We start from the raw sequence: 26,556 nt of genomic DNA on the forward strand, positions 1-26,556 counted from the left end.
TTTCATGTGCAAAAAAAAAAAAAAAAAGACGTGACTTTTTGGAGTAAACAAAAATTTTTAAAGTGTTAAAGACCTCAATATTCAAAGAGATCTCTCTGATTCTATATAAAAAGAAAAATCCATTAGAATATTTTTGGAAAAAAAAAAAAATCAAGAGCATGTGTGCCAATTCAATTATGAGTATAAACAACATATCAAGATCGACTGTAGTTGTATGATTCATGTTGGAGAATGGTCAACTTATTAAACATCTATCAGTCTTGTTTAGCTTTTTTGAAGAAGGCATAAAAAAAAAAAAACATTAAAAGAAGCAAAACATAATGAATAATTATATCAACTTTTTTCTTTTTTTCTTTTTGTGCTTTTATACCACAAATGAGTTTTGTTCACGGTCTAGATAAACATTTTTAAAATCAATTCACAATAAACACACACTTTAAGTAGTTCACCCGGCCAAAGCCATTAGTAATGTTCATTCTTCCAGATGCTATCCATCTGCTCAGAATTTATGTTTCCAATTTAAGATTCTTTAGTATAGTTTTTTTTTTTTCTCCTCTTTGACGTTCTGGATTGGGATCGTTTTTGCAGTCAAAAAGGCCAATTGGCATTTAAACATTTGTTCATTTTGAATTATTAATCAAATAATAATGGAGGGGGGGGGGGTGAAGGAGGATAAATGGGAATTCTTTCCTGAAATATAAATTTATTGGTTCCAAAGTATGGGGATTATATTTATATACAACACTTGTTAATATTGAATGTGTTCAAATGTCAGTTTGTTTAAAATGTTTCGGGTTAAATTGATTAAAAATGTGTGGCCTAGGTGCGGTAAAGGTTTCATTATTGAAAATTTATTGCAAATATTATTATTTTTAATCATCAACCCTGGTTGTTTTAAAACAGATTTCTGAATTTTTTCTCATTAATTATAAACTTCACTCCAAAACATCATTATTTATAAATTAATCAATATACAAAAACAAAAAAATATTACACAATTGCAACACAATTTACAATAATTCACAATAATTTTCTTCGTAAATGTGTTGATTTTACCCTGAAGTCAATTTTAAATTAAATTATTATGAAAACAATCTCATTATTATTGAGAGCAAAGATTCAAAAAAAAGTACTCGTCTGGATGTACAATTTGATTGCAATTACGTAAATCTAAGTAACGTCAATGTAATTATTTTGCGTGAATACTTATTTTCTTTGTATTTAATTTTTTTTTGTTTTCGTCTTGCGTCATTGCACCTTTAGTGGAATATCCTTGAATTAAATATTAAGTGGAAGATTGAGTTGGTTGTACTTACTTCTTAAATTAGCATTTTTGAGACGTTTATTTGAAAAAAAATTATTTTTTTTTTGTTTGGCTAAAAATTGTGTAAAAACCTCTGAACAAGGAAATGTACAAATGGGCCTGTTATACTGGTTGTTTTTATAATTTTGTAATTATTTTTAAAAAGTTGGTAATTAAAACAGTCTTCCTTTATTGCTGGACAGAGACAGTATATTGGATATATTTCTGTCCAATTTTATCAATATTTGACTTATTGACAAGGCCAGTCGTTCAGCCAGTACTCGCTCAATTAGCTCAAGTCAACTCAGGACAACTCATCCTAAGACAACTCATCTCAAGACAACTCATCTCATTCAATTTAACTGACTTAACTTAAAGATTTCAAACCGGATAAATTGACTACTAGAATTATTCCATAGGAATGAAAGAGTGTCTTGATTTGAACTATATTCGTAGTTGAGAAGTGTCAAGTTGGCAGAGTTGACTAATCCCGAGATAAGTTGATCTGATTTGAGTACAACCCATTACGTAAATCATCGGCTTTGTTGTTTTTAGACTTTTTGAATCTTTTGAAATGCTTAAAATGCTGCTTTCTTATAAAATGGAAAATCTTATTATCGGTATAAACTGCTGGCAAAAATGTTGAGAAAATAAGTATTTTGATGAAAAAAAAACTTAAAGATCTAGGTAGAGAAATTTATTCATTTTAAGAGATTTTGGTATTTAAATTTATAGAATGCTTGAAAAATAATAGACTCACACATTTTTGCTCCTCCAGGAAAAACTCTTGTTGGAAACATCGGTTTTTAAGGCCCTCTTTCTTTGTCTTGATTATTATTTGACCTTTTAAGGAAGTGAAGCTTTTTTAATAAAAAAAAAAAACAGGACACGAAAATTCATAGATTTCAATCAATCGCGGTGCTGGGTCAAAATTCTACAGTCCAAAAGTCCAAATTGGAATATTGATAGACTTGGGAAGGTTATAAGTCCACAAATCAATTATAGACTAACAATCAACCAAAATAAGTCAAAAGTTCACACAAAACTTTTGTAGATTTTGTCCAATCGACTGTTAACTTATGGCCAAAATTCACAATTCTATTGAACTCTCATATTTTTTATTGCTTCACTGCCTCTCTCCCCAAATACAAAACAATGTAGACAAACATAAAATTCGGGTTAATTTTCGATTCTTTAATGAATATTACAATAACCAATTTTGTAATGTAAGTTACTTTCAAAAGTAGTTTTGATAAATCGAAATTTGAGTTTTTGGAAGTTTAATATAGAATATTTTTAGATTTGACACGTTTCATTGTAGAAAAAATAATAAAGTAATTATCTAAAAAACTTGCTCGAGAACTATTTCGTGAGGTCTTAAAAAAGAAGTTCTTGTCAGTTTTCAAAAAAATTCTTCATAAAATTTTCAAAAAACTATATTAATAAAATAATTTTTTTAAATATAATTAATCACCTTTAACCTACAACTTAAACGGATTTTTTGCGAACTTTAAGTGTAGATTTCTTCAATAGGTCAGAGTGTCTTAAAGTCATTAGCACTAATCGCTTAACCATATGAAAGTACTGTCTTTGCACAGCACAAACAATAGATTGTCTTCTCTATTTTCTAAATCCTTGTAATCATTTATAGTAAAAAGAAAAAATATTTCAATTACATTAGCACTTGGAAACGTAAACGTTAGCCTTAAAACACTTTGTCATTTTTAACAAATCCTCAACTTGCCCGTTAGCTATTGTATAGAGTAATATTTTATTGCAAGTAAAAAAAACCAATTAAGTATTTAGTAAACATTGCATCGCATCTAGTGTTTTGTTTTTTTTTTTGTTTCAACGCATTTACGTATTTAACTCACGTAAGTGTCAGAAACAATTATAAAAATGTGGTTTGTTTGTTTTTCTTTTTCCTTGTTTAACTCTCTGTGGTTTTTGTTGAAAAATTGCGCACAAAGTCCTATACCAACAGAAACATCAGCATCGTGAAAGTGAAAATATTATAAATTTATTATGCTAAACTATCACGCAGCACACAATAAATTCTGAATAAGTTTATTTACAAAGAAAACAAAAATTAAACATTTAATATTGGTTCTCGTATATAAAATATAATTACAACAATAAACGAGCAAGTGCGCTATGAGTTCAAGGGAAAACCCGGCGAGAGAGTTTTAATTTTTTTTGGTTGCAATTTCACAAAATATTGATTACATCAATAAATTTTGGACGTGTAAATAAAAACATAAAAACAACGCACATGTTTGTCAGCAAAAATATATTTTTGCAAAGAGAGGTTATAAAATTGTTAACCAAACGATGCAATCCACGTAAAGGTGCTTTAATAAAAACCGAACGTATGTTTGTATATCCTTGCACAATTTGGGTTGTATTGTTTTTATAATTTTGGCATTTATTTGGAATTGTTGATTATAATACATAAATCACACGAAAATAAATAAATGTTGTTCTTTTTTTTGGATTTCGTATGAATCAATGAACTTTATAAATATCAGATAACAACAACTTTTTGTTGGTCTTGACCTTGGACATTTGGACGCTTTATTGGTTTCACTTTTTTTGTTCTTCTTTTTTTTCTTGCTAAAATAATAAAATAAAATCACTTCCTTTGTACGCATTTCAAATTTTAAATTAATTTTAATGATAATTTGGATAAACATGTTTCGGAAGCAAAAAAATTAAAATATTTCTTATTTTAATTTTATTTAAAAAAAAAAACTGACAACACAACGCCCCCAGAAAAAAATACAAAAATAATTTAATTCTTCTCAGACGTGCGTACTGTCTGACCACACTTTATGGGAAAATAACATTAATTTGGGTGTATTTAGATTAGAAAAAAAAAAATATATGAAATAAAAATTAAAGGAAACATTTGAATGCGAAAGATTTGGTTTCGAGGTACCATCAAGTCTTAATGAGAAGGTAGACAGTTTTTGTAACAATATGTATTTATGTATTTTTATATATATAAAAAAATATCTCTGCGAAACAAAACATTTTATTTAATTAAAATCATAATTTGCTGAATGATTTATAGTAAATAACAACTATTAAAATTTTATAGACCTGAGTATTTTTCTTTACGACTTTGTACCAGGAAGCTTAGTTTTTGACAAATTAAGAACAGAAAAATAAAATATATAAAAAAAGAACAAATTGGAATTTGGATTTATTTCAAAAATACACTTCGCGTCACTTGAATAGAAACAACAATTTTTCTTTAGAAAATACCGATTGGCGCTTTGGTGAGGTAACTTAGTAGGATTTTGGTTTTGCATTTTCAAAGAGGAACTTTTAACAAACAATGTTGTAAAAACAAAAAACCCAAAACAGAAACCGTATTGCTACTAGTTGCGTTTTTTCGCATTGCTTCACAAAAAACAGTGTTTTTTTGCGTCACTTGAATAGAAACAAGCTCTTAAATTAGATAAAAATGATGAAAAATCATGGACAACACTAATTTTTGTAAAGCAGTCTTAAACTTTGACATTATTTGCACATTATAACCAGTTATGGGCTACGAGCTACCATTAGGCATCACAGAAAATGCATAAATAGAATTAAACATTGAAAATGCACTTGTACTGTGCACAAATGTGGACCTAATTGGAGAAAGTGACTATAGTGTTTGGTAACTTCTTACAAATTAAGAAAATGGCATTTTCTACAATTTAAGGTTTGAATAAGTGAAATAAACTTTCGTTTTCATCCGGAATGCATCTGTTTTGTTTCTATTGCGTTGTTTTTTTCTGGAACTCTCCTTGTGCAATCTCTAAGAGGGTTGTTTTTCCACGTTCCTAAACTTCCCAAGAGCTTCTTCCATTATTTCTTTGTAAAAGTTTGCATCTTTTTTCGAAGCGTGAAGCTTCAATTTTCCTATTGCACATCATAAAAACAAAGCGTATTATTATAACACATTTTATTGCCCCTTATTGGCGATGCGATAAAAGTTATTCTTTCATAAACCAATGAAATAGGACTAATATTAACGTGGTCCATCTGAGTTGGTATGTTTTCCTTTAAAAAACCACTCTTTACCTCACTTCTTTTCAGTTCAAATGCAACTATAAAATAGTTAACTTTTTTGTAATCTTAGTAGAACTTAAAATGTTTTTATTTTGCATTTTGAGGCTTTTAAATGTTGTGCACCTTTTATAACTTCCATGATGGTACAAACCAACACATTACCATCGCACTAACACCACGTTTTTTACCGATTTTAGCGGCAAAGTGAAGGAAATTGCTGCTAGTTTTTAAATTATTTTTTTCTCTGCTCTTGATTTGGGTCTCACCTGTCTTATTTTTTTATTCAATCACTAGTTTACGATATTTCAAAAATATTCTCATACAAATTTGGCAAATTTTCCAATATCTTTCGCGATTTTGCATAGTGCAAGTGCATTTCCAATGTTAGCTGCTATTTATGCATTTTCTGTGATGCCTAATGGTAGCTCGTAGCCCATAATTGGTTATAATGTGCAAATAATGTCAAAGTTTAAGACTGCTTTACTAAAATTAGTGTTGTCCATGATTTTTCATCATTTTTATCTAATTTAAGAGCTTGTTTCTATTCAAGTGACGCAAAAAAAAACACTGTTTTTTGTGAAGCAATGCGAAAAAACGCAACTAGTAGCCATACGGTTTCTGTTTTGGGTTTTTTGTTTTTACAACATTGTTAATTAAAAATTCCTCTTTGAAAATGCAAAACCAAAAATCTACTAAGTTACCTCACCGAAGCGCCAATCGGTATTTTCTAAAGAAAAATTGTTGTTTCTATTCAAGTGACGCGAAGTGTATAGAATTTTAACTCCATTAAAACATCATTGAAAATAAATTAAAAATTTGTCATTTTTAGCGTAAGGATGAACAAGTATACAAAAATCTTTGACGTGTTTACAAAAAATTGTATAAACGTTTTTGAAAAAAAAGCAATATATTACCTTATCAAAAAAGGAAATGCACGATTGCGTCACATGAAATTAATCTCAAAGCTAAGTTGCTTACATTTTTAAAGTATTTTCGTCACAATTTTGTTAATTATACGTTTAAGAATAAAAACAATAGGTATCTTAAATGAATTTGAGCTCCAAAAAAAGGATGATATTTGAATTTTTTTGATTAAGTTAAGGTTAAACCCTTATTTGACTGGATTAATAAAGTCAAATAAGGAGAAAAAAAGGGGGATTTGACCTTGAAATCGCGACAAGCGGACATAAGATTTTTCTAGACTTTTGAGATATGTTATAGAATGGCAAAAGGAATATATTGAGCAAAAAAATGTCTACTAACATTCATTCCGAGGTTAAACCCTTATTTGACTGGATTATAAAGAATTATTACATTTAACATTAGGGTAAAGTCGGGGGATATGGCACCCATTTTCGTTTTTCGTCATTACTTGAGAAATAAAGAAGATATCTATTTTAAACAAAAGCAGATTTATTTTAAAACTATTTCTTAAATACAAAATAGGTACATTAGTGTAATTCAAAGATAATTTCTCGTTATTTTTTGCAAAAATAAAAAACATTTAAAAAATCATGATTGAAAAAATGGAGGGTGATATGGCACCTAATGCAGGGTGATATGGCACCCTATTTTTTCTTGATATTTTTTTGTTACACTTGTTGCATGTGTTGTTGAAAGACGTACACGAATCATGAGACCAAAAGTGACATTAGGATTACTGCCTTATTCCGCACTTTTCCGCCAATCTGAAAGCTATTGGGCAAACTTTTAGGTTCTGGTCATTTAAGAAGCCTTCTTAATTTAGTGAAGTGTGAAGGGAATCGCAAAATGCTTAGTCACTGCTTTTTTTGACATTCAGCAGCTCCAACGGCTGCTGTGATCTGGGTTTGAGTCCACTTTACCTGGTTTGCTGAAATTTTTTGTAAATGCAATTGTCAGTTAAAAAATAAATAGGTTCAAAAGTAGATGCGGGGGAAATGGCACCGGTGCCATATATCCCGAGGTTTTTGGGTGCCATATCCCCCATTTGACTACAATTCTGTTTTCTTTAATTGACACGAATAATCACGTTTGTTTGGTTATTGCAATGAGCAATCACACAAATACAACCGATATCGTTCTTTTTGTGTTAAAATGAACCCTCGACGTCAAATACTTTTGAAACCACACGTACAACAATTTTACACAAAAAAACTTTTCGCTCAAATTGAACTCACTTTTTTGTTTGTCCATTTTTTAAATTTAAGTGGCAATGGCTACTGCGGATCCGAATGCATCCACTGAAAGCTTACGTCAGACTGTATTCTATTTTGCTCTTTTTGCTTTGAAAAGAAGTCATTAAGTGGGAGATATTGAAAGGGTGCCATATCACCCGTGGTGCCATATCACCCGAGTCTCTTAATGTTAAATGTAATAATTCTTTATTATCAATTATAATTAAGGTTTGAATAAAATAGAAAAAAATGATATTAATTTTTTTTAAATTAATTTTTTTTGTAAGTTTTTTTTGTTTATAATATGTTTTTTTTTTAAAGTAATGTTACTTTTATGTATATGAAATAAAAGGTTATAAACTGAAGATTGCATTGGTGTGAAAAAAAGTGTATGTCATTACTTATTTTTTCGAGATATCAGTCGTTGAAATCAGTGTTACGGAATTTTTTTTCAAAAAAAGTCTAAGAGCCATATATAAAAAAAATACTGATTTTAGGAAAAAGATATTAGTATCAGTCGAAAGGTATGACTCTAACCTTTCATTTGGTACCACAATTGTTTTTCTAGGTTCTATACTTCGGATGCTATGAAGATTTGTTTCGAAAAAATCCGATTTTTCTGATTTTTTCGTCCCCAACTTCAGACTCAAATATCTCGAAATCCCCAAAAGCATTTTTGAAAATATTTGGCTCACTATAAGCTTTCATTTGATACTAGTCTCGTCGGTGTACGCCCTGGGCCCAGGCTCCATAGAAAAATGGGTCATCTCCTTTATGGCAAACCAGTACCAGCTTGGTAGTTAATATAGATTAATACCTCAAACCGAACATTTAAAAAAAAATGCAAAGATCAACTTCGAAAATTTGATTTTTCAAAAAATCGAGTTTTACATATAAATCAGACATGACATTACAAAAATATTTTGTATATACCAATATTTTCAAATAAAGTAAAATTGACTGAGTATTGTCGTACCCTGTTTCATACAAATTGGGCTCCGAGATTTAAAAAATTTTTTCTGATTTTAAGCTTATTTAACGTTAGTTGAGAAATAATACAGAAAAATTGATTACACTGGTAACAAAATTGCATCTTTTATGTTTTAAGAATTTTCTTAACTGTGTTTTAGTAATTTGGCATCGCTAATTTTAAATAAGCTTTCAGCTCTTTTTTAGCAGCTCTAGTTTTGGTGAAACAGGTAATAGGGAAATGCTTAAATGTAATAAAAAATCGATTATTGATATTTTATAACAGCAATATCGCAAAAATTCTGATGGATTCATATTCACGACACCCGAAACCTTTAGTAAAGTATTGTTTTTTTTTTTCTGAATTACAACCACTAAAATTTAGGGAAATTCTTAAAATGTAACAAAAAATCGATTATTGAGATTTTTTAAAGGGATAATTTCGAAAACGCGAGCGGATACAAAATTTTTGACTTCAGATTTGAGTTCAACAACTCCAAAAACCTTCGGAAAATTTTATCACACTTAGGTCCAATTTATTCACACTCCATTAAATTTAAAGTCGCCATTAAAAAAGGGAAATTTTAAAATTTGTATGCGATTTGACAGTTTTATAATTTTTAATGGAGCCTTTAAAAATAATGGAGAGTGAATAAATTGGGCCTTAGTAAAACAAAAACCCAGTTGCCCGGTGTTATCATTCAATTTTCTGTTATTGCTTAGTTTTTGTCAAAAATTCGATCCAATCAATCATTTTGTTCTTTGCAATAAACTTTTTCATTATTCATATATAGGTAACTCAATTGAATGTTTGTTGCTGATTAGCAAGAAGCTGCTGTTAAAAAAAATACCAAAAGGTTATTTCTCTAAATTGATATTTTTTATTGCAATTTGATAATTACGTTAAATAAAACACTTTACTGGAAAGTTCCTGGTATAGATATAAAATTCCTACAGTTTTTAATGGTCTAGACTAGACAATATTATTAACAGTTTTCATAACTTTTATAGAGCAAAATAGAATTTCAATTGCTTACATGCTTCAGACTTGTCATTTTTTAGAGACCTAAATATTTTTCTTGTTCATTAAAAATAGCATAAAAATGTGTTCCAATTATTATGAATACATTTTTATACAACAAAACAAATATAAGACATACCCTTATTTCTATGAATTTCTATTTCAAATAGTAACTGACCCTTCAACACTTTTGTCCTCATTCAATAACAAAACATTTTTTCTAGTACACATCACTTGTTAACATATATTGTATAAAGATACTCATACGTTTTGTCATGAAATACACTTCAACGCAACAGATACTCCATATGAGACCCATTTCTACTTTATGAATCTATAGTTGTTATTTTTGACCACAGAATGAGGCCATTATAGAATGAAGAAGGATATGGATAAAAAAAAAATATATATTATGCCATCACATTCTATAGACACGACATACATCTACTTCAAACAAAAACAATTCATACACGTATCTCCTTCTACAGTACCTACTGTTTGAATGTGGGTAGAAGGTGTAACGAAAAGAAACAAACCCTCTCGACCATGTTCCAAATAATGAACTTCGTGACATTTGTTAGTTTTTCTCATCATAAAGTAGTCTAACCAACCACCCAAGCAACCAAGGACAAGAGAACCACCTTAATTCTAAATTTAGTTGAAGAAATTCGCATTTAACAACAGTGAACAAGATATAGAAAAATATATGAGTAGACAAAAAAAAGAATTAATTGAAGGATAATAAAAGGACCTCTATCATTATCATTTTGTTCATAATTGCTTCCTCCAATGTTTAAGTGCTAAAGCAACATGATCGTTAGCCAAATGTATCCATTTACTTAAAACATTTTCCGTTTTTACTTATAAATATGCCAGAAAGCATTTTCTCAAGAAGAAAGTAAAAAAAAAAGAAGGCAAAAAATTAATTTCAATTGTTCCCGTTTTCGTGCGTCGATAGAATTAATGCAAAATAATGTTAATTGGAAAATTTTTAAGTATCAGCATTTCCATTCCATTAAAAAAAAAGTCTGCGTTCTGATGAACACTCGTTGGGTGTTCATGATGCATGCATCGGTTCCTCGCTTTACTGGCTACTGGGTCATATTAAAATTGCTGGACGAACAAGTAAAAGCATATAGTCCAGTATGATTACAGTGCTGTCGTAGTACTATTCTAGAAGTGGTTAAAATAAAATTTGTAATTTTTTTAAACGATCCACAAATCGACTAATATTTTTTCTTTTTTAAAGATGGTTCTGTTGCTTCTTTAAAGTTTAATAGAAGCAAAATAGTGCATTCAACAAAATATTTTAAAAAGGTGCTAATGACTTGGCAGGTTTTGGAAGAAAATAATTGAAAAGTGACTACTTTGAAAACCTTGGTCTTTTTTAAAAGTTTTAATGTATTAATTTTAAGTTTTATACTTGTTCTACTTTTGAATGCAACCTTTTACCACTTAAAACAGAAACGACAGCCCTGTTGTTGAATATAAAATCATGTACTAGCTGGAGGCCTGTCTGCAGTCGGCAAATTCAATCAATGAACAGAGGTGCATTTCCATTGAATATATACGTACGTATAACCAACCACACAATCTCGATGACTATCAGAGATCGTTATCCGCCTCAATTAATCCATCAGCGATAAAATTACGTACTTATGACGTCTGCACACATGCAATTTTCTAAGAGCGAAAAAATTGCTAGTTGCTGTTTCTAATTTTGTGCAATTTTAAAATATACCTAGCTATTTGAATATGCTAATTACTTTCACATGGAAGGAAGAAATGGTTTGGTTATTTTTTTTTCTTTTAAGAGTTTGCCTCTTTATTAAAAGTTTTGTTAGCTTTAGAAATACCTCATGATTTACGTATGCAAGTTTGTTGGTATATGTACATACATTATGACGTTTGCAAAATAATTTGAAAGAAAAAAATGTATATTTTGATAGTGGACGCATCTTACTTTGATTGAAAGAATTTTTTTAATCATTAATGAAGAAAATTTTGACATTAATTGAGAACGCTTCTTGATGCTACTATGCCTACCACGTGTGAATATGCAAAATGTTGAGGTTATGGAAAATTGTTAACGCGATAATGTTTGGTAAAGTTGAGATAATTAAATGCAAAGGCCAGAAATTAAGTATTAGTCAAAATTGATATAAGTTCAAATTTAGGCCCTTTTTTGATCAACCTTTATTCAAGTATTAGTGGATTGGCAAAATTAATAAGTGATTGCAAGACGAATGACTTTTGAAATTCATGTCAGATCAGTATTGATCAAAAAACATCTTCACCTTTAAATTTGTCAAAATGTTAACAAATTCAACGACATTTTCCAATTACTTTTTGACTACATAATTTTTTTTATACAAACTTTAAATTAATTGATGTTGCAAAGCAAGCAGTCAAATTTATAGTGAGTAAACAATTTTGTGAGATAATTTACTATCTCACCTGGAATATTAAAGCTTTTAAAAAATTCATAAATGACTTTTTTTAAAGATATTTAAAATTATAAAAACTTAAAAAATAATACAAAATTTAGTTTAAAGTTACAAAAACATCTCCTTAGTTGGTTTTGACCTCTAAACGAAGAATGCTATTTAATTTCTTGATGAACAGAGAATTTTTAGAAAAAATTTGTTTGAAAATCGTAAGAGCCGTTTTTTACATAGTTTTTTTTTTATACATATCGTAAATTTTTTATACATAACGAAATAATAAGAAAGGTAGGCCTAAAAACTCCTGGTACAAGCAAATGCAAAAACACCAGCATTCAGTTGGCCTTAGAAATGGAACAATACAAAACCGGGAGGCTTGCCGCCGATTTCTGAGGGCAACCCGGCGAACCCCACAAGCGGATCACTAGTGTGAAGCAGTAACGTGGGATAGTTATGATCCCCTCGACATCGAGATCATAACAGCGCCGAGAAAAAAGGAAGAAGAAGAAGATCGTAAATTTGTTTCAAAAAAAATTTGAATTTCTCCTCGAATCTAGGGAATCACCAAACAAGCTTAACTACGAGTTTTTAAGTAAATCCTTTCAGTGGTTTAGGCTGCAGCTCAAGATAGAGACAGGCAGACAGACAGACAGATTTGCGAGACCCACTTTTCTCGATTTTCTAACATCGTTATGTCCTAAACATGCCCTTACAGTGACCATCCGTCCCGGTTTTCCCGGGACTGTCCCGTATTTCTATAGCTTGTCCCAGGTTTTTATTTAAGAAACCCGGGACGTATAAGTCCCCGTATTTGTCCCGTATCTGCACATTCTCTGATTTTTGTATTTGAAAATTTAAAAAGTTTGTATGGAAAACAAGAAAACAGTGGTTTTTCAGATAAAAGCAATAGTTTTGAAAATTGTTCGCTAATTACCCAGTTTCAGCTTATTTTTGAAGGCTGAAAAGCTACATCAGAAAATTAAAATATAATATTTTTTTTCTGACAGCAGAACCGTTTTTTTTTATTTCTGACTTTCTTGTAAACGACTTAAATGATTTCAACAAAAATGTTACCCAGATAAACGTTTATCTTGCTATACAAATTAGGAAGAATTAAGAAAACTCATTTAAAAAAAAATCAATTTTTTTTTAAATCAAAATTTTTTGTTTGCCAGTTAATACTTTTTTTAAAATATAGTACCTACATATATCGCAAGTAAAAATATGAAAATTCCTTAATGTATAGGTACTATAAGCAATTACATATTAAAAAAAATCATTTCCAATTTATTTTCAAAAAAAAAATCATTTTTTAATACTTTTTTACATTTCTTATTAAATTAAAAATAAAGTTTTACCATAAGAGCAGTCGTGCATTTAATTTTATTTTATTTTACTGTTTTTCGTCTATTCTTACTAGGTTCTTATTTATATTATTTTTTGTTTAATAATTTGCTTTTTTTTTTATTTATCTCAAATTTGAAGGATATGTATCTATTCCAAGTTCTAAAAATAAACAATAGGATGCTATTTGGTTTTGCTCAAGAGTTTGATCGTTAGAACACCTGCGACCCGCTACCGGAGTTGGTACTAAGGTAAGCCCTACGTTTTTGGGAACACCACAAAGCTTTATATGTATTGTGCGAATATTAAATAAAAAAAAAATTAAATAGAAACATATTTATAAATTAGTCTTGAAATACATATTTAGAAAAGTCAAGATTTACAATTATATCATTGCAACCATACTTCCAGCAAAACCCATCCCGTCTACAAAACCATATTTCCATCCTACTAAAACACAAGAAGTTATGTAACAAACAACATTTTCTGACTTCATTAAAACTTTTTCTCTCCTTCAACTTCAAGCTTATATTCTTTAGCTGCATACTAATTCAATGTCATCAATATTCGTTCCATTTGGCAATAATTCATATTTTCTCTTTGCAACAAAAAAAAAAAAAAATGATTCTTTTAAAAATAAAATCCACCTCCACAAACTCATTTGTGAACCCACTTTATGCATCCCATTCACCATTATAATGATGATGATGATGTTTATTTAAAATAAAATTATGAACAAAAAAAAAATCAAGTTCTTTTTTGTCTTCCACCAGCATCACCGATATTTAACGTGTTTTGATGATGAAAGTTAGTTAGTTCCTTTCACCTGATTACTCCCTTGACAGAAAATATATAGATATTATTTTTGCATCGTTTTTTCGATGTCACACAAACTAGGTTATTTGAATCTGAAAGATATTTTTGAAGCAAACTCGTCCTCGTTCATATTCAGAGTCAAAGTAACAATCGATGTCACCTCCATCCACCTCCTCTTCATTTATCTTTTGTTTCCTTGTCCCCAATAATAATTTTGAATCTCAAAGATACTTTTTCTTTTCTTGTTAAAAACAAAACAAAATAAAAATGACAATCTTATACTAACGTCGCTATGTCTGCCACAGTTTTTTTTGTTTGCATGTGCTCGAATAGAAGAAAAAATCCATAAATTATATTTTATTTTAATATATTTTTTTTTTCTTATAAAAAATATTTTTATTGAGTGCAAAATGATATAATTCATCAAAACCATTCGTGGCAGGAGTGAACACTAGTGAGTTTTTGTGAGGAGGAGTATATGCTTCGATATTCAAACAATATGATGGAGGATGATCACACACAAAAATATAAAGAGTGGGTGTTGTTTGTGCGTCGTGCTTTCTTTTATTTTTTTGTTTTATTTTTAAAATTTCAAAATGCCAATTTTGTAAAAACAACACACTCACAATGACGTCAGTTGAAAATTGAGAATGCATGTATGTTGCATCAGATAGATTTTTTGTTGTTTTGTTTATTTTTAATTGAATCTTGTGTAATTGAATAAAATGATGCTTTCCACACAACAACATCTGGAAGTTGGTTGTGATGTTGCAAAAGAAACATGCGTATGAGTTTTTTCTTGGAAGGCAAATTTATCTACTACATATTCGTACTTAGTCTTTTTTTAATTGAGTTTCTTTTTTTTTTCTTTTTTAACGAAATCAATTTTTCTTTTGAAATTTTTCAAGACGCGTAATACTTTTTTTAATGGAACTACTTAAAGATATTGTTTGTTTTTTAAAATGTCCAATAAGATGAATCGGAGCACTTTAAAAGTGAAGAACCCTAAAAATGCGGTCAAAGAAAGAGATATATTTCTTAAGAGAGTCTTTTTTATTTGAAAATAAATATAATATTTAATGCAGATTTTTGTTGATATAAATTAATGATGTTTACCAAAAAAGATTTAATATATACGAAAATAAATCAATTAGATGAATCCTGCTGAAGTGCTTAAGATAAAATTCGGTAATCATAAGAATAAAAGAGGACTTTCCTTCCAAAACGAATGATTATTAAAATGCAATTAAGATGAATATGAACCAAATTGTCTTTTTTGTCATTGAATTTTTTTTTTTCATAACAATGTAAATAGTGGCTCAAAAACGGCTCCAACGATTTTGTTTAAAAAATTCAAATGTAAGTTTTAAAACAAGGTCTATCTTTTAATGAAAAAATTTTTTTTGAAAAACATTATTAACGGTACCTGCCATAGAACCGTTTTTTTTTTTTTTTTAATCCGGTTATCTCTGAAACTGCTTATTCGATTTCAACGAAACTTTTTGTGAAGAAACATTTATATTATTTCAATATAAGCCAAATAAAATTTCAAAAAAAAATAATTTTGAAATTTTGATTTTAGATGTTGATTAGTGATGTCTAAAAAATGGCATACCGATTTTATTTTAAAAATTTTTTCCAAAAAATTATTTATAAAAAAATAGTTTTTTTGAAATTTTTTTTCTAAAAATGCATCTTAATATATCAATCAAAACTGCATACTTGTTTTGGAGGGCAATTTGATTTCAGATTTTATTTTATTTTATTAAAAAACGAATTTTATTTTTTTTTTTTATTTTTTTTTGTTTTGTACCTAAGTAGTAGTTACCTGTACCATTTTCCAAATTTCTATATAAAAAGTCTTAAAAATTTAAGCAACTTTAACTCTAAGAGCAAGTTCGTGCGACCCAGTCGTGCATTTTATTTAAAATTATCTTCCTGTTCTTCATCCATGAAAGATCTGCTGAAATAATTTGATCACACACGAAGCCTTTGTCTATTAGATACTCTATTTCAGTTTTGGGTGAGACCCTATTCTATCTTAAACATTTTGGGAGCCATCTCTAAAATTCGACCAAGTACTCGACATCGCTACTTAATGATGAAATTTTTTAGATAAAAGAAGGTCTCACCTTAAGCCTGATGTTTGTTTTAAACTTTAACTTTATCAAATATGTTACATTTTGGCCTAAAAATAAGGGTTTTTGAGTAGAGTTGCCGAGTACCTACTTATTTGTATATAAGAGATGGCTTCTGACATTTTTCAGATAGAACAGACTGTCAGCTAAGATTTTTGGGTATAATTTAGCATTCTAGTGTATAAAAACTTTACTCTTTTTGTTCAAAAAAGGTCTAACTTCCTTTCATTATTTTTTTTTTAACTATTTCACTATTGTCTTCTTTGACGTTTTAAAAGTTTTCTCATTTCATTGAACTACAAAAATTCTTGACAAAATTAGCTATGTGACATTTTTACTTGCTCTATAGGGCAAGTATTGGTTTCGTGTCGAAAAAAAAATTGAGGTTTTAATCAAAACCAACATTACGATGATTGAGAATTCCGAAAAAGTGGGTGCCGCAATTCCGTCCGTGCGTCTGTGCATCTGTGCGTCTGTGCGTCCATCTGTACACATTTCCACAGCCTAAACGGGTGGATGGATTTTCTTCAAATTTGGTACAGATGATTTTTATGTAATTCTGAAAGTTGGTTTTTTTTGTTTTTTTATATCTCGTTTAGAAAGTATACCTCCCATACAAAAAATACGATATTACGAATTTCTCGAAAACGGCTCTAACGATTTTGACAAAACTTTGTATACGTTATATTTAAAGCAGTGGCAATAAAACTTGCGGTTCTTCCCCAATATCAATTTTTTTAAAATTTAGATCCAGCTTTTAAAATCTACAAGTATACTAACATAAAAGTGCTTTGAACTGCAAGAGCAAGTACGTGCGAACCCAGTCGTGCATTTTATTTCCTTTAAAATAGGGTTGAAAATTGAAGCTTTCATTTTAAATGTGGCAACCCTGTTTTTTTTTCAGAATCACCTTATGTTTTATTTGACACCAGTTTCATCTCTTACCATATCAGTTAAGTTAATAGTAAGAAAATTACATTTTGTGTTCATTCAACTCATAGCCAGTTGATACACAAAGGTATTTAAGTAAATAATGGACAAGAATTAGTCTACACGCAGAAAAATTATCGGTTAAAAATAACATGAAACTAGTGTAAAATTGAAAGAGGGAGATTGTTAATATAGCACCAAAAACTAACCCCGTTAAAACTACCAGGGTCGACTCGGTTATTCAAAAATTTTTAATCTTACCCACTTTCTCGGTTAAATTTTACTAATATTTCAAATTTTAGGCTAGTTTCTTGATCAATATAAACAAGTTGATCGGTTAAATGGTAATTTAAACAATTAAACTTAACCGAGGCGACTACGTTGATTTTAGCAACGAGAACTTTGTGGTTTTTTCACAGGTTTTCCGATTCAGGGATACAGGTAGAAACAAAAAGATAGCCTTGGACCAAAGGTACCTCACAAATTCACGGTTCAGTTGTTGGGTTTTAGTTTTTGAACTTATTTTATTATATATAACATTAAAGATTATATTTATTGCTAAAGTATTTACTGGATTAACAAATATGACTATTCACTCGAGAATATTTAGTTATTCGAACTTCAATTAATTAATGACCAACGGGCAAGCAAGACGATTACAACAATACACTATTTGTCAAATTGCAGTAAGTAGTTTAGAAGTCATAGTGGAATAAATGAACACTAATAAGAACTTCAATGCAAAAACCATCGGAGTATTGTATGACTTAACTTTTAATTAACATTAACAATTTAGGGCCATTTGCCGAAACGAAACTTAAATATTTAAGTAAAACATAAACTCTTTTTCTCTGCTTTTTCCTCTGCGTAAACTGTCACATAAGATTTTATGTAGAACTTAAATCCTTAAGTCTCGTTTCAGCAAACGGCTCTAAATCTAATTTGAAAAAATATGTCATTCATAGAGTGAACAGCTTTTAGCCTTTAGATCAAATATGTTATACACTAAGATCCTTGTTTCTTATCGAACATTCCTATAAGAAACATTCCAAAGCTACATCTATCGTCAGGTTCCTAAAAGATTCTCACGATCTACAAAAAATGTGAAAAAATATAAAACCTTATTGCATTGGAATGTCATTCTGTCCAAATAAGGAAAACAATTGCAAGTACCTGATTTAATAACAATACAAATAACGTAGTTAAAAGTAACAACTTTCTCAATCCTATAAAAGTTCACTTGCAGGTTCAACATTCCATCCAATTATCTATTCTGCCACGCGTTTGAACGATAATAATAATAAAATCTAATCCAATTGCTGTCCAACAACGACGTCTCGTATCGTGTCGTCGTCAAACAATCTAAAATACTCTTGTAATCTACATTCCACAAGGTCGTCCATTCAAAATCATATATCTCTACATCACTACGTCCACAATGTTAAGCTTTTACAAAATCTCCTGCACCTACTCGCACTTCCAGAGCCAATGAACCTTTTTCAACATAACAAAATCCAAAAACCTAACATGTAAATCGTGACCATAGAGCTGCAGCAACAGCAGGTCCAAAATTTAATTCCTTTAAAACTAAATTTGTTCGGTTCGTTGTCGTGGTTGTGGCGTCAAATATTCAAATTACATTTTCTGAACTCGTAAAGTGCTTTTGCAATATAGTACTTTACTCGTACGGACGAGTACCTATAAGCAGCACACTCCATCAGAGCTACCTGTTTACTAAAAAAGGGGGAAACGGAAAGTGTATAGTAAAGTTGGTGGCCTTGATGTATAGTCACTGCCGGTCGGTGATGTGACTAATAAACCAGATCCCGGCAAGACTGCACCCAATAGAATGCAATTATGTAAACATTGTTGCTGCTTGAAACCGAGTTATAGCCAGTATTAGCCATATAGTTTGTTTTGTTTTTTTTTTTTTTTTTTTTCGTTTCGTTCAAGTCAATTGAGATTAAAATTCTGTAGAATGACCCGTTGGAGCCTGGTGAGAGTTAAACAAATTTGTACTTGCTATATGGAAAAACAAATGAAAATCTGGAAAATGTTTATTTTGGACCGAAAAAGTCAACAAACTTTAGTGAATTTTTATTATTGTTTTGGTTATTTTCGACAAGTGCAAAATTCCAGACTAATTTTTCTTTAGTTTTTTTTTTATATTGATTTTAGAAATTCTTGAATTTTGGTTATTGTCCAGAGACATATACAATCAAAATATTTATGCCAAACTAGAAAATGCAATAATAATAACAATTGTTATTGGGAAATAAAATAGAGTTGCACAGTGTTAAATATGTAGTTCTTTTAAGTTGAAAAATTTTAACACTGAGATATTCTTTTAGTTGATCTTCAGAACTATGTTTTTTGTTTGTTTTATAACTATGCTATTATTCCATTCTAACAACTCTCCTACATTCTTGAGTGCGTTTAATTAACTTGAATGAATGGAGGGAACTTATAATTTACCGCCAAGTCTAATTGGAGATGCACTTTAAAAATAATAGGATTTCCGCTTAAGGCTTAAACATGAAATTTCATTTCAAAATTCTTTCAGTTAATCCAGTCAAATAAGGGTTCAACCTCGGAATAAATCCTAACAGAAATTTTTTTTAGCTCAATACCTTCGTTTTGGTATTCTTTAAAATAAATTAAAAGTCTGGAAAAATCTCATGTCCGCAAGTAGCGATTTTCAAGGTCAAAGCGCGAAATGGAGATTTTCAAAAAATTAGCAAAAATAGACGATGGTATTATATACACATATGATACATGATTTCAAGATGTTTTTTAATGCCGATTCCAAAAAATCTAAAATCAAGGCAATCTGACGTCTATCAGCATTCATTCCTAGGTTTCCCCCTTTTTTCAACTTATTTGACTGTATTAAATGTAAAACTTTTATTCAAAAGGTTTTCTACAAGATTAAAAAGTTTGAGGTTTTTAAAGAAAGTTTTCTAAAACGTCTAGTTTCCATCCAGCAGTGTGCCGTAGGTATTATAAAGATCAAAATTCTGAGATGAATTAAAAGATCACTGTCTTTATTGCTCAAAAAGACGCACCTCTAATCATTCCACTCAAGTAGCACAAAAGTCTAAAATACACCAAAATATTTGGAGTATTTTTTGAACTTTCGTGATATGCATTTTGAATATAAAAAATATACCATTTTCTCGTATATAATAAACTCCGCTGGTTTAAAATAAAAAATGAACTGGTTTTTGGTGAAAAATGATTCCTTTGAAATTGAAAAGTACACAATAAATCTATGGATGAAATACACCATTATTTTATTATTCTGATTTATAATTTGAGCCAAAGTAAGAAATAATAAGAAAGGTAGGCCTAAAAACTCCTGGTACAAGCAAATGCAAAAACACCAGCATTCAGTTGGCCTTAGAAATGGAACAATACAAAACCGGGAGGCTTGCCGCCGATTTCTGAGGTCAACCCGGCGAACCCCACAAGCGGATCACTAGTGTGAAGCAGTAACGTGGGATAGTTATGATCCCGTCGACATCGAGATCATAAAAGCGCCGAGAAAAAGGAAGAAGAAGAATTTGAACCAAAGTTTATTTTTTAACCTTAAATAGTTTGATGAATTGAAATGTACACTATTTCTTATGAAATAAATGAAAATAAATTATTCTCTATCACAATACAATTAACTAATGATTAAATATGAATTTGAGTGCCTAATTTAAGAACGAAACAAATTCCATCTACTGATTTTAGATACTACCCCGTCTAAAAATCGAGCGCCCCAAAAATTTCAATGAATTAATGATTTTTCGATTTTAAAAATCAGTTTTTCAAAAACAATAATTTTTTTGTTGTTTTTACATTTTTTTAGAAGCGTTCTCTTATTATAATATAAACGAATCGAAAAAAAGTAAGAATGCGGGATAATTAGTCCGATATAGTACTATTATAATAAAATAATTAATCGTTGTCTTCATTATTTAAATGGCGGCCATGGAAAAATATGACGTCTCCCACTTATGCAGTCTGGTGAATTTTATGTCCACAGGGTGTACTTCCTACACCAAAGAGAGTGTACAAAATATACGGTTTCGGTATATTAAAAGAAATGTTGAAATTTTGCACAGAAATGATGATTTTTATACCATCTTTTTTGATAAATACACCATTTTATTCAAATTTCTCAATTTCACACCAAAATTAATGAATTTACACCAATTTATACACCAGTGTGCTACTTGAGCAATAGGATCCAAAACAAATAGTTCTTGTGTTTTTTGGGACTTTACAATATATATCATTTAAATATGATATAATTCATACAAAACATATAAATTCTCACTTTTATTAAAATTAAAAAAAAGTTACGTATACACCCCACTGACCCAATTTTATATTAGTTTATATGTAATAAACTATATCTTTTAAGCTTGTTTCTTGATATAAACGAAAGAAAAAAGACACAACAAGTGAATTATAAAATTGAAATATAAATAAAAACCTATTTGGTACAGACGAAAATAAGTCAAAGAAAATAAAATAAAATCCAAATTTTGAATTAAAAATTGTTAGCTTACTAGAAACTCAAAAATCAAAAACCGATTCTTTGGTAGGTACGCGTTAATAACAACTCAAAAGTAAAAGTTCTAAAGTAAGATTTTATTTGCCACAAAATCATTAGAGCCGTTTTCTACAAAAAAATTCTAATTTGGTAATATGACAAGAACCGTTAATTTAAAGTGAAAAAAAAATCAATTTTTCCCTAGCGTCAGGCAGATTGAAAGTCCATGGCTCTTAAACATATTTTGAGGTAATTTGGCGTGTTTTAATATTTATCTATTCATTAATTATAATAAAATTGTACTGATTGATCGGACAAGATTTTGTCTAAAAATTCTTACAAAAGTTCCATTGAAAACAACAGTTTAACAAGTTTATTTGATTCATATACGATCCATTGTTTGATCAGTTAAAGTTGCAAAAAAAATTGACTTTTTCATAGTTTGTGTTTTTGTGATTTGGGCGTTTTTTTTTTCTGTAACAGGTGGCATTAAGCAACAGTTTTGGTTTAGCAGAGGGTATTAATTGCTTACTTTCGATCTATGTTGCCCAACTACGAAGTAGCAAGACGGTGGAATGATGACAGGTATGTATTCTGCACTTGTGTTCATTTGTTCTCCCATAACTTCTAAATTAATAGCCATGCATCTACATCTTGGTAGTGCACCAATTTTTCGTTTCATTATTTTCGAGAACCAAAAATGGCTAATTTTAGCCTGTTTATAATTTTTCTATTGCCAGTTTGGCTTAAATATAGTCAAACTGACACCACAAAAATTATAAACAAGCTAAAATTAGTAATTTTATTTCAAAAACAAATCTATTTTAAGATTTCCTAAGAAATACAACATTTGTTTGCATATTCACTTAAAATTCTTTTTTTTTTGATTAAAGATATTTCCGTCGACAATAATAATTCCTCCCCAATGTTTATGTATCAATCAATCAATTATTCCATTGATTTCAATCAATTCAAAATTTAATCAAAATATTTTCCCACCACTGTGCCATTACACGACTGCTGTCAACATTCAACAAACTCGTTCTGTGTGTATTTTGGTTATTAAATATAATTGAAATCAATCACATGAAATTTAATTGATTTGTTTTCCCCAAAATGCAATTACATGGTAGAATTATCATCATCATCATCATTATCATCAGCCGAAACGGCGGAGTTGTATTATAATTACCAATGAATTCATTCATTCATTTCTAATGTGATTATTGTGTTAGCTTATACTCGTACTCTCTGGCTGCTCTCTCGCTGTTTGATGTTGATTGCCTTCTGACTGTTTAAATTGGCGAACTTTGTTTGGCTTTTTGATATTTTCCCGCCATCACTTAAAAGTGACGGACCACTTATGATTAATGACAACAACTCTGTAGCTAATACCATCACCATTCGCAGTGTGTTACAATGGTGAATTCGCCAATTCACAATATGCGTAATGTAATTTGCATAGCAATGGAAGCTTTAAGTAATATCATCATCATCATATTGGGGTTCACCGTGGGGATGAACTTAATACTCTACAACCGTCAGTCATTAATCAAATGACCACCGGAGTAACGTCAAAAGCCTGGGAAATGTAATTTGTATTCAAGTTGATTTGAGGTGGAGTGCGATGATGGTGTTGACATTTTGAGTGACTTTGACTTGGTTACGTTTGGAATCTCTTTGTTCTACTAAATCTACTTATGACGTTTTGTTTCTCTGTTATTGTTTTGCTTTTTTTTAACCTCAAATTGTGAAGTGTATAAAATTTGCGTAGTTATAGGTTAATTCATTCAATTTTTACGAGTCAACAACACCCAAAGAGAAAAAAAAAAACATTATAATTGGTATTTAATACCTACCGCGAAATGTGGTTTTTATAATTATTTTTAATGATATAGTTTATTGTTGCGAGAACAAGTGTTATTATCTGGCATTTAATAATAATTCATTAAATACTTTTCTGATTATGATGACTCATTCAAGTCTTAAGAAGCACTTTTGACGTAAGATATGTTATCTTAATCGATTGATTGTAATAATTTTATTATTATTGTTTCTAATGTCATCTAAGAGATCAATGAGAGTGCTTGTTTTGTCTCATAGAAACAAGTTATAAGGTTCTTTACCATTTTGTACTAGTTTTAAAAATAAATAGTTTATAAATATCAAATATAAGTGGTTAATAGTCATAGTTTGATTTTTAATAACATGTCAAAAGTTAAATGATACTTATCTAGTAAAAATAAATACACAATTGGGTTACACGTTTTTTTTATTTAAAGTGTTTATTGTGAAAACGTGATATGTATCACGGAAATATTAAAATTCCGAAATTCAGCCATTTAAACAAACTATACAGTTTAGGGTCACTTGGGAGTATGTGTAACATTTTTCGTTGAAATACTTAAACGGGTATCAATGACTAGGGGCTGAATTGGTTCAATCTGATAGCTGACAGTTAAATTGCACTTTTTTGCCAAATTGTGAAAAATGACTGTCAACTATCAAATATCACCCTAGTCGATTCGACCCCAGATTTTGATGGGCTTTTGAAAGTTGTTGTGCGTTTTTTGATATCTACTAGTTGAGAAAAAAACAATGTTAAATCAAGAGGGAGAATTTTTTTTTTAACAATGTGTTTTCAGTCTTTTATAATTTTTTTTTATTTCGCTTTAAAATCATTTCGTTTTCAAATCATACTTATTTTTTATTTGGACAGTGTAAAAACAAAATGATTTACTTTTGATTCCACAAATAAAATGGTATTTAGATTTAAAAGAAAAAGATTTTCCTTTTGAAATGAAAAGCATTCCTTTTACGGTTGCAACAAAAATTGAGAATATATTCAAAATTTAAATAATCACTCTCATTCTGCCAACTGTGCTTGGAATTAAAAGTATTCCAGGTTAAACCCACGACTGCGGTACAAAACAGCTTTGACAATTAACACATTATTTTTGTTGAGATTATTCCTTAGAATAATTTTTATTCGTCTCTGAGACTTGTTTGCTGAATCGAAACTTAAGCATTTAAGGTCTACATAAATCCTTATGTGACAGTTTACGCTGAGGAAAAAGTAGGGAATAAGAGTTTATGGTCAACATAAATTACACTGGTCAACAAGGTTTTTGCGACATCAACCAAAATATACTTTTCTAGTAGTTTTTGATGTGCTTAACTCGAATCTGAAGTCAAAAAATGTTTTATGTGGGGTAATTCATTATGAATAAATTTGTAACGGTAGCTATAAGAACTGGTTTTATTCTTCCAAAAAATGTTTAAATCTTTCCGATATCTCTTTTACTGCCCGAGATATTTAAAATTTAAGCAGCGGTCTTTGAATCAGAAACAACACACTGGCCAACCAAATTAAACTTTTTTTGCCACATGAACCAAAATATATTTTTCTGAAGGTTTTTGAGTTGCTGAGCTCGAATCCGCAATCAGGCATTATTAGCCTTTGTTCTTGAAATATTACCGTTATGAAATGCGAAAAAAGGTTTTTTTTTATAACGGTTATATTTCAAGAACGGAGGCTAATCGAATTTTTCTGATTGCGGATTCGAGTTCAGTTACCCAAAAAAACTTTAGAAAAGTATATTTTGGTTCTTGTGCGGCAAAAATGCTATGACCAGTGACCTAATCTTTAGATTAAGTTTAGATTCTCTTTGGCTTATTAACTGAAACTTAAGATATCTCGAGCAATAAAAGAGATATCGGGAAAATTTAAACAGTTTTTGAATATCTGTTCTTATAATCACCGTTACAAATTTGTTTTTAATGAATTACCCCACATAAAAACAGAACCTCGAAAACAGCAAAAATGACCTTTTTTTAGCATTTAATAACGGTAATATTTCAAAAACGGAGGCCAATCAAATTTTTCTGACTTCAGATTCGGATTCAGCACCCCAAAAACTACTAGAAAAGTATATTTTGTTTCTTGTGGCAAAAAAAAGTCAAATTTTGTTGACCAGTGTTATTTGAGTTTCGATTCAGCAAATGGCCCTGAAAGAAACAAATAGTCTTGTTCCTAGGAATAAGCTTAATTTGACTGTTGAAAAATTGATTTTTTTTTTTGCTACCTAAGGAATAAGTACCAACTGACGGTTTAACTGACTATTGAAAAATTGGCCCTAAGTCAAAAAAAATTTTAATTTACAAATTTTGTCTTAGGGCCAGTTTTTCAATAGTCAGTTAAATAGTCAGTTAGTACTTATTCCCCAGATAGAGAGATTTAGAGTTTATAAGAGATTGAAAAATCGGCTCTAATGGACCTTCAGATCGTGAAAGTTATTAGCTTAACGAAAAACTGATAGATTCAAGATTGATAGATACCTATAGATTTTTTACAAAAGTCGACATCTCGAAATATGGATCTTTAAATGTAAAATTCTAGGTTTGAAGAATAAATGCATCAAAAATCATAAAATGTTTTTGAAATTTTTATCTTAAAAGGAAGAAAAAAAAAATAAATAGGCACGGTTTAGTAGGTTCGGGCCATAATTTAATAAGTGCCAAAAATTAGGTTTTAAAATTTTGTATGTATTTCAAAAGTCTATTTTTCAAAATAATATCTCGCTCAGCAATAAAAACTTTGATGACCTATCAATTACTTGTGTAACATAAAAAAAAGTTTAAAAATATTTTACTTTAAGTAGGACTTTTTTTATGATATGAAACTACTAAACTGAACTCATGTACGACGCTGAAGACACCATCTTAAATCCCAAAATGTTTCAACAACTCAAAAAAAAAAAAAATGTTTTCTTTGAAGTTGACAAAAAATATTGATAAATGAATTGAATATTCTAAAAGATTGTTCAA

General features: G+C 29.6%; 1 protein-coding gene across 1 annotated transcript in view; it reads right to left on the minus strand.

Annotated features, from left to right (window-relative positions):
• The window catches only part of LOC129918020 (cAMP-dependent protein kinase catalytic subunit 3), an 88,450-nt gene that overhangs the window by 46,409 nt on the left and 15,485 nt on the right, over nucleotides 1–26,556 (minus strand). The window lies entirely within an intron of this gene.

The sequence above is a fragment of the Episyrphus balteatus genome, chromosome 4 (assembly GCF_945859705.1).
Source record: "Episyrphus balteatus chromosome 4, idEpiBalt1.1, whole genome shotgun sequence".
Lineage (NCBI taxonomy): Eukaryota > Metazoa > Arthropoda > Insecta > Diptera > Syrphidae > Episyrphus > Episyrphus balteatus.